This window comes from Grampus griseus (genome assembly GCF_964374135.1).
Source record: "Grampus griseus genome assembly, chromosome: 13".
In the NCBI taxonomy this organism is placed as follows: Eukaryota; Metazoa; Chordata; class Mammalia; order Artiodactyla; family Delphinidae; genus Grampus; species Grampus griseus.
Window position 1 is genome coordinate 25,871,694 of NC_139007.1, and position 10,445 is coordinate 25,882,138.

The window sequence follows — 10,445 nt, forward strand, 5'->3', positions numbered from 1 at the left end:
ACAAAGGAATTATAAAACAGTCACAGAACAACAAATAAAATGGAGAAATAAGTCTTTACCTTTCAACAATTACTCTAAATGTAAGTGGACTAAATTCTCCAATCAAAAGGCATAGAGTAGCTGAATGGGTTAAAAAACACAACATTCAAATATATGCTAACTACAAGAGACTTCAGCTTTAAGGACACATACAGACTGAAACTGAAGGGATGGAAGAAGGTATTCCATGAAATGAAGCCCCAAAGAGGGTAGGGGTAGCTATACTTATACCACATAAAATAGTCTGCAATAAGAGATAAAGGAGGTTATTATATAATATTAAAGGAGGCAATCCAACAAAAGGATATAACATTTGTAAGTATTTATGTACCCATATTGGATCCCCTAAATATATAAGGCAAATATTAACAGATCTGAAGAGAGAAATAGACAGCAGTACAATAATAGTAGAGGACTTTGATACCCTACTTTCAACAATTGATAGATCATCCAGATGAAAAAATCAATAAGGAAACATTGGACTTAAACTACACACTAGACCAGAAGGACCTAACAGACATATACAAAACATTCCATCCAAAAACACAGAATAGGCATTCTTCTCAATTGCACATAGAACATTCTCCAGGATATATCATGTGTTGAATCTGAACGAGGCTGCAGCACCTGTGCAGACATGGCCAAGTGGGGCAGGGGACCTGCCCTGGATCATGGAGGAGTGGGAAGACAGACCAACATGAACGACTGGCAATGGACAGAGCAGGATGTCACCAGCTGGTCCAAGGGGAAGTTCCATGAGCTACTGGTGGTCACTGTTGTGGAGAATAGGCTGGCTGCTGCAAGATCAGTAAGCAGAAGCAAGTGGAAGGTGAGGTTTTCTGCAGCAACTGGAAAGGAAAGCTTATTTCATTTTATGATTGAATATCAAACTGTGTTATAAAGGTATAATTAAAGAGTCTAGAGCAAAGCACAAGGGATTGATAGAAATATTCAACCTTTCTGAAGAAAATGAAGTAGATGACATTGAGGCAAATGTGAGTAAAAATAAAGATGGGGACATTATGAAAACTGAAGGTACTGTCAAGAGCAGGGAAGCTTTTTGAGATTGCCTGAAGGCACGTAGGAAGGAATTTAAGATGGGAATGATTTACTAACAAAGCTATGACAACTCAGGAATTGCCACTTGTTAAAAGGAGACTGAGTGAGAATACCTTGCAGGCCTCATCTCCCATGGCATTGGGCATCAGGATTCCCAATGTGGTGGCACTGCACATGATGGAACTATTTGATACATTTGTAGAGAAGCTGTATAGTGTCTTCAATGTGAAACTTTGGTGCACAAGTTTTACAAGGTTCCTGCTGTATTAGAAGATGAAAAGGGAAGGAAATCACAAATGTTTGATGGGAAAATCACCGTAGTATATGGAATTGTTAACAAATGAAAATATAATCATTGAGTGGAGATGTAGGAACTGGCCAGAAGTTGAACTGAATTTTGTGCCCCATCCAAAGTAAGTGAAATTACAATTGAAATGTAAAGGACTTTCTGTTTGTAAAGAAGAAAACATGAGATTCTGTTGGCAGAAGCAGCATTTTGAAGAAATGAAAGGTTTACTGCAGCTGACCACCCTAGATGGTTGAATTAGTTAGAAGATTTTATAAGGGCATTACTTTTTGTAATCAGAAAGTGTCAAGTTAACATCTTCCCTATTATTACTTTTAAAAACGAAGACAAAAACTCTTAATTCATATTGGATGAAATCCATGAACTTATACAGAATTTAAAGCATTGTTTGTATCTTTACTATGACTAGACTCTGCATTGAGTTAAAAGCAGCAAGTAACCTGAAATTAGGTATTAACATTACCTCCCATAGACGATCCTCTGGGGATAGATTGAGTCCCTGAGTACAGATAGTTGAAGTTTCCCAAGCTAAAGGTTGTCCTAGAAAACTTACTTTCAGCTGTGGTTTTAGCTCAGGAAGACAAAAATAATAAGTGGCATGTTGATACCATTTCCCTTAAAAAACAAACAAAAAATTATCTTTCTTTTTCCTCTAAAATATATTTGCTTTTTTTCTTTGTGTTTTTATGTTTTGGTAGATAAATTCTACCTGACTTCTCATTGTTTACTTGAAAAGAGCAACAAACTTACTATCTGTTTAAATTATTCTCCTAAAAAGTCAGCAAAAAAAATTAAGCACAGTGTTTACTGTACTAGTAGTACTTTAGAACTGAAGAAGTCATTTTTGTTTACATTTTGAAATTGAACCCAGAAAGGAAATAGCCCATTCATTATAGGGCTACAAAGTTCAAACTACAATTTTTTAACAACCCCTTCATTCTCCCTCTTCTGTGAATACTGGATGGATATCAATAATATATTAGCTTCAAAATGGAAAGAGTTAAAAAACTACATAATGGACTGGGCAGGGAAACAAAAGACCCAGGTTGTGCTCCCAGATTACTGCTAGTACTAGTCTGGGCCTCGTTTGTAAGGTCACAGTAATCCTAACAAACCTCATTCTCACCTTCCTGCAGTGTGAAGAAACCATACAAATAACTATGAAATAAAGCCCTTAGCTGTTCTTCAGTATTCCAGCTTGGTCATGGAATCTCCATCTGTGCATAGACAGGTCTGATGCTCACTAGAGGGTTGGAAATAATCACAGAAGGGGCCAGACTTGGACACAGCTCAGTCAGAAAGCTCTGTATAAAATGAGAAAAATGGTTTCCTTGAACGTGGGGATCAGTTTAGAATGCTCACAAGCTTCATGAACAAATCGAGATGGTCTCTGAGGTAAACCCTCAAAGTCTCCCAGGAGTTCTTGGACTAGGAAGCGTTCATCCATGACTCTACTATAAACTTGCTTGGTCCCTTGGTGGAAATAATTCTTCCAGAATTTTTTTCAACCTCGAAATATATATCTGTGCAAAATTTCTTGGCTGGAAATGCTTCTGTGCTGCCGACTCCCTCCCTGAGATACAGGTAACCCACACATACCGAGACATAAGCACTGATCAATTGCCTCTAAATTTCCAGAGAACAGAGGCCTGTTCTCAGCATAAGAAGTCCAATCTCCCAGGGGCCTGTGCAGAAGCAGCCAATCGAGAGGTGCCCAGGCTTTATGTGAAGGAGATTCATATGTTGCCTTGTATCTTGCAACCTTGTTATAATCACTTATTAACTCCATCTTTTTTTTTTTTTGTCCACTCATTTGGATTTTCTAAACAGTTGTCTTCTATGAACAAACACAGTTTTATTTCTTCCTTCCCAAGCTGTATATCTTTTATTTCCTTTTCTTTTCTTATTGCATTAGCTAGTACTTCCAGTACAATGGTGAAAAAGAGTTGGTTAGGGAGGATATCCTTGCCTTGTACTTGTAGGAAAGGTTTTACGTTAGCTGTAGGTTTTTTGATGAGAATATTTATCAAATTGGGGAAATTATCCTCTGTTCCTTGTCTGCTGTTTTTATCATGAATGGGTGTTGGATTTTGCCAAGCGCCTTTCTGCATCTAATGATATAATCATATGATTTTTTTTTGTTTATTGATGTAATTGATTACATTATTTAATTTTTGAATGTTGAGCTAACCTGGCATACCTGGGAAAAATCTCACTTGGTCATGGTATATAATGCATTTTATACATTGTGGGATTCAATTTGCAAATATTTTGTTGAGGATTTTTGCATCAATGTTCAAGAGAGATAATGGTCTTAGTTTTCTTTTCTGGTAATGTCTTTGTCTGGTTTTGATATTAGGGTAATTCTGGCCTTAAAGAATGAGTTAGATTGTACCTCCCCTGTTTCTATCATCTTTAAAAGATTTTAGAGAATTAGTACAAATCCTTAAATGTTTGGTAGAATTCACTGGTCTGGTGCTTTATGTTTTGGAAAGTTATTAATTGTTAATTCAACTTCTGTAATAGGTTAGACTGACTCAGATTGTTTCTTCTTGGGTGAAAAATTGGGTCATTCAAGGAATTTGTCCATTCCATCTAGGTTTTCAGATTTGTGGGCATAGAGTTGTTTACAGTATTCCTTTAACTTTCTTTTAACGTCCAAAGGATCTCTAGTGAGGCCTTTGCTTTCATTTCTGATACAGTACTTTTTATCCTCTTTTTTCTTAGCCTGCTAGAGTTGTATACATATTTTTTACTAATCTTTCCAAAGAACAAGATTTTAGTTTCATCAATTTTCTCCATTGATTTTCTGTTTTCAATTTTGTTGATTTCTGCTCTAATTCTAATGATTTATTTTCTTCAGTTTACTTTGGATTTAATTTGCTCTTCTTTTTCCAGTTTCCCAAGCTAGAAATGCAGATTATTGATTTAGATCTTTCCTCTTTTCTAATATATTTATTCAATGATATTTTCCTCTAAGCACTGCTTTCACTGTATCTCACAAATTTTGATAAGTTGTGTTTTCATTTAGTTCAAAATATTTTAAAATTTCTCTTGAGAATTTTTTCATTGACCTAGGTGTTGTTTAGAAGTGTGTCTTTTAATCTCCACTTATTTGGGGATTTTCCAGTTATCTTTCTCTTACTTATTTCTAGTTTAACCCCACTGTAGTCTGAGAGCAGATAATGTGTGAACTCTATTTATTCTCTTAAATTTGTTAAAGTGTGTTTTATGGCCCAGAACATGGCATCTTGGTGAATGTGTATTCTGCTGTTGTTGGTTGAAGCAGTCTATAGATGTCAATTATATCCAGTTGATTGATGGTGTCCTTGAATTCAACTGTGTCCTTACTGATTTGTTTCCTGCTGGATCTTCCACTTCTTATAAATTAGTATTTTTTTAATCCTTGAAATTCACACATTTCACCAGATTATGACTAACTAGATCCCCCCTCCCTCCTTCCTTCCTTCCTTCCCTTTCTGTCTCTTTCTTTCTTTCTACTTTTATTTTTTGTCCAGTATTGAAGGGACATTTTTAATCATCAGAATTGATCTTCAATTGGGGTAAATTTGTTGCTTTTAATGTATACAAAACATTTTTCATTAAAATGATACATTGGACTGAAATTTCAATATTGTAAAGATCATTTCACACCAATTAATTTATTTTCAACTTATCATTGTACAGAAACACTTTATATTATTGGTATTATTTGTTTGTTAATTTTTTCTTCTCTGCATGTCATTTACCTTTTAATGTTTTATGGCATCTGTCATTTTACAGAAGTTTTAAATATTCTTGTAAGCAAAACTGTTACTGTTTTCTAGTTTTTTCCTTCCTAGGGAAAGTATTGTTTATGTCAAGGTTGTAGAAATACTCCCCTACAGACCTCCCAGAAATTCATTTATTTTCCTTTTTATTTAATGCTTCAATCCATCCGGAAACTACTTGTGTGTGTGTGTGTGTGTGTGTTTGTGTGTATGTGTGTGTGTGTGTATGTGAGTGTTAGATCTCTAACCTGATCTTTTTTTGACACTAATCAATATATATCTTTTCCTCAATGATTTTAAAGATCATGCTCATGATAAGCAAAATTTGTACATGTACATAAATCTATTGTTATTTCATACTTCCTATTCTATTTTACTGACATATTTGCCTATTTCTGTGTATACACTACAATGTTTTGCTTGTTTGACTTTATAGTATGATTTGACATTTTCCAGACCACTAATTCTCAATATTAAGTTGTTCCATATCACTAGGGAATATTGGGAAGGTGTGGGGGTATTTTATGGTGTCATAATGACTGATGGTGTGCCACTAGCATTTACCCAGTGAAAGCCAGAGATGTTAAGACATTCAAATAAGTAAAAGAGTCCCATCCAACAAAGAATTATTTTAACCAAAATGTTAACAATATCTCTATTCGAGAAAACTTGTTTAAGGAAAAGCAAAAATAAAACAAAGCAAAAAACAAAAAATATCAAATGGAAAAAGTTTAGAATCAGTTGGACAAATACAATTAAAAAGTGAATTTGAATTTTTTTAAAAAATTAACTGATTTGGAGGAGAACTAACAAGAAAAATTAAGAATTAGGATTGAAACTCCTCATTCAGGAAAAAAAAATCTTGGTATATTTCATGTCTTCAGGAAATATTCCCCCCCCCCCCACTTAGGTTTTACACATCCTCATCAGATTAATCCATAGGAATCTTACAGGTTTTGCTACCACTGTGAATGGAATTTGTCCTTTATTTCACATCATAATTTTCTATTATATATTTTCACTGCGTTTTCTAGTAGTTGAATCTTGTGTATATGAATGGGAAAGCCATTGATTTTTCTTTATTGGTGTACTCAATTACTTTTTAGAACTATTTTATTAGGCCTAGTTTAAACAATTTGTTCCATTAATTCCCTTGTGTTTTTGAGATAGACGATCATGTTTTTTGCAAGAGTAATTTTTTCCTACCATTGTAATGTCTCATATACGTATTGCTTTGTATAATTACATTACCTAGGAACTCACTCGGTAGTAATAGTGGCATGTTTCTCACTATAATGGCACTGCCACTAACATTTTAGCATCAAGTATATTGTTGGCTCTGTTCCTACTAGATATGCTTAACCAAATTTTCTTTCTATTCTAGGATATTAACTATTTCTATAAAGAAACTTCCATCTGAAGACAAGTATCAGCTCTGAGAAAAATACTCATTCAATTTTTATGACTTAATTGTTTAACATAAGATGAAAAGTGAAAGACATCTAATTGACTAATTTGTTCCAACAGCAGTTCTTAAATTAATTATAGTAACAATTGTCTAAATGCTCTTTTCTTTGTATTTACATTTGTATTTTTTTTTCAAACTTAAAGTGGCTCTTACCTCTCTACTACTACTACTACTACTACTACTACTACTACTACTACTAGTTAACTAACACCTAAAAGTGCATACTATATGCTGGGTACCACCTGTACCTGTTTTGTGTGTGTTACTCATCTTTTCCTCATGACATCCTCAGAGGTAGATATTATTATCTTCATTTTAGAGATAATGAACCAGTTACAGGAAGGATAAGTGACTTTCTCAAGGTCATACAACTGATAATTGAGCATATGGAAGATATTAAATAAAGATGGTATATTAATCAAATGTCTCTTAATATCCCTTCCCCCTTAATCTCAAATAATGAATGCCTCTATTACATTCCTGTGTATCACCAACAGAGATTACCTTTAGTTTCTCTTCTGTTTGCTTTGCATTCTTTTTCATGCTTACCCATGATCTATATTTGGATTTATGTCCTTTGGATTTATCATCTATCACTTTCTGGTGTGTGTAGCAGTGGTAGTATGTAGTGGCGGATCTGTACCATGGCACCATTGGTACCTAAGGAGCATCCAAACAAGTGCATTTCTTCAACATCATCTCGGCTGCAGTTCCTCCCACAAACCTTCTGTTGTCTTCTGCCCATTTTCCTAGCAGTTCTTCCATCCTGCCAGTTAATTCTATGAACTATCCAACATTCCTTAAATAAATTAATTTTCTCCTTTTATTAGCTAGAAGAGCTGTTTTTGCTGCTCACAACGAAGATCCCAACTGAGAGAGAAATTGTTACCAAGGAATGGGGTGCATCGATAGATACATGCAAGGGAATATGGGGACCATCAATTGTTTATCTGGCATAGCTGGGTCAGCTACTCAAAATCTTGCTCAAATGCCAAGATGGGAATTCTTCAGCAGTGAAAAACCTAATCAAATCATTGCCTGTGGTCACCTGGCATCAAATGCACAGTGCAGGCATGACTTATGGGAATTGAGTTGCTCTTACCACAGAACAGTAGGATGACATGAGGAATTTATGGACTTAGGAAAGGAGCAGCTGTTTCAAACATAATGGGCAGCTTAAAGAAAGAGAATGACAAGTTAAAATCCTTGAATTCTAGGCTCATAGCATTGATTGAAATCCAGGGAGTTTCTAGGATCAAGATAAAAGAATCTCTTATGTTTTGTTGCTGCAGGGACTGAGCTGGGTAAAAAACAAAATGTGGTCTTAGAGATAGTAAAATTAAGACTATCAGTTGAATTCACAGCTTTTCCTTCTCTCTCATGTGGAAATTAAAGAACTGGTAGGAAGAGTATGTTGGCACCCTGAACAATTCCCACCCATAGTCCATTGACACTGAAGAACATGCAAAGAAGCATCCTCATTCCTCTCCCTAAAGACACCTATAGCCACTTACCAAGGTAAAGGTTCCCTGGTGAAAGGGAAATGCTTATTCAGGCTTTAAGCATATATTAACTCATTGTACCTATTGGAGGATACTCTTTCTTTACAACCTACAGGGCCACTTGTGAATCTCATGGTACAAAATAATGCCACAGGAAGTCCAGTTTTCTCTGGTGCTAGTATATCAGGTAGACCTTGACAATTGTTTCACACTGCCTTAAGCAAGGACCTATAAGAATTTATGGGAAGTGGCCGCTAGTTTTTGTAGATAATAAGGAATCTCAAAGGATAAGTATTTGGAGAGGAAGGAGAAGCAGGGAAGAATTTTTTTGAAATGGGCTTGGAACATAAAGAATATACATGCTCAAAGGACATCTTCACTCATAATAATTAGGTAGACAAGAGAACATGATCTCTCAGTGTCAGTCATCTCCCTTCTATAATATCTTCAGAACTTGCCTAATGAACTATGTGGCTATGGTGAACAAGATGGATGCAATTCACAAGTGCAACAACACAGAAGTCCCTTTACCAGCGTATGAAGACATTTTTCCAAAAGTAGTAAATATGAACCTATAATATTGTACCATAATACCTCTGCACAACAGTTGATGATTTATTTATTTTTCTTTTACTTCTTTTGTCGTGGAGAATTCCTGTGATGTGGACTAGTTACTTATTCTGTATTTGGATTTAGATTTGATTTCTCCATTCATCATGCCTCAAGGCAGCATTTTCATGAATGTTGTAATCAACTGAATACCTTATTCAACATGATGATATCGCTCATAATTTCTTCCAAACAAGGAACTCAATTTCCCATGAAAGAAATACGACAATGGGGGTAGTGCTCTTAGGTTACTTTAGTCTTATCATATACCTTATTGAAGAATCAGTTATGGCACCAGATCATAGGATGCTACCTATGATTTGAAACATTGACCAGTATATGGTGCTATTTCTTTCATAATAAGTATATATAGTTCCCCCAAAAAGGAATAAAATTGTAATTAGCACCTCTCACAGTTAAACCTAATCAGCCACTCTCATTTTTAGAAAAATTCTCATCTCTGAGATTGGGAACTACTAGTTTAGACATTAGTAATAACCATGGGAAAAATGTTCTACCAGGGGATTCAGCAATGCTTACATGGAAGTCAACAACACCATCTAGACAATTCAGTCTCATGAAACTGAGCCAGCAGGCAAAAAAAGGGATTACTGTATTGGATTGGGTCATTAGATTCTGGAAATCAAGAGAAAAGAGAATAATGTTGCGTCAAGGAGGATGCGTTCTTAAATGGTCCCTGAGGAATTTTCATACAACCATATCTACTGGTAAAATACTGGGACTCTGGGCTTCCCTGGTGGCGCAGTGCTTGAGAGTCCGCCTGCCGATGCAGGGTCATGGGTTCGTGCCCCGGTCCGGGAAGATCCCGCATGCCGCGGAGCGGCTGGACCCGTGAGCCATGGCCGCTGAGCCTGCGCGTCCGGAGCCTGTGCTCCGCAACGGGAGAGGCCACAACAGTGAGAGGCCCGCGTACCGCAAAAAAAAAAAAAAAAAAAAAAAAAATACTGGTACTCTGTATAGATTGGACTAGCAAGAACCTGGAACTCCTAGGAATAAAGGGTTGATCACTTTACTGGCTAAAGAACTCCACAACAGCTGATGGCAAAGGAAATATACAGTTTAAAGAAAAATAAAAGTGATATTGGGACTTCTCTGGCGGTCCAGTGGTTACAACTCCATGCTTCCAATGCAGGGGGCCCAGGTTTGATCTCTGGTTGGGGAACTAAGATCCCACATGCCTCGCGGTGCAGACAAAAAAAAAAAAAAATGATATATATATATATATGTATATATATATATACACATATATATATATACACACACACACATATATATATACACACTCATATATACATATATGTATATATTATTTTGTGATCATTGTAAAAATGAGTATTGGCTCCAATGTATACATCTTTTTCTCTGCAAACATTTTTATTTAAAATATATATACATAATTGTAACCTCTTTCTCCTTTCAGTTCCTTTTCTTTCAGTCACTACTGCCACAGGAATAAGTGATGGTTAACTTTATAATTTCAGACATATTTTGTTGAATATCAAGACTGGATTCAAGAGAACTAGGGTCAGGATGGATGTTACTGAAGGATCCTAGACTTGGAGCTAGATGCCGTGATGGAAGAGACATAGAGTTTTCTCTTTTTGAGACACTGGTAAAACGGACTTTTGCTATGAGAGGAAACTGCATTGTGGTAGGAGTTTTTTCTTTCA

General features: G+C 35.7%; 1 pseudogene across 1 annotated transcript; it reads left to right on the forward strand.

The window, feature by feature from the left end:
* The first annotated feature begins 676 nt into the window (after positions 1 to 676).
* Positions 677 to 1,641, forward strand: LOC309831468 (activator of 90 kDa heat shock protein ATPase homolog 2-like; annotated as a pseudogene). The gene has a single exon. The product of its transcript is annotated as an activator of 90 kDa heat shock protein ATPase homolog 2-like (transcript).
* The last annotated feature ends 8,804 nt before the right edge of the window (positions 1,642 to 10,445 follow it).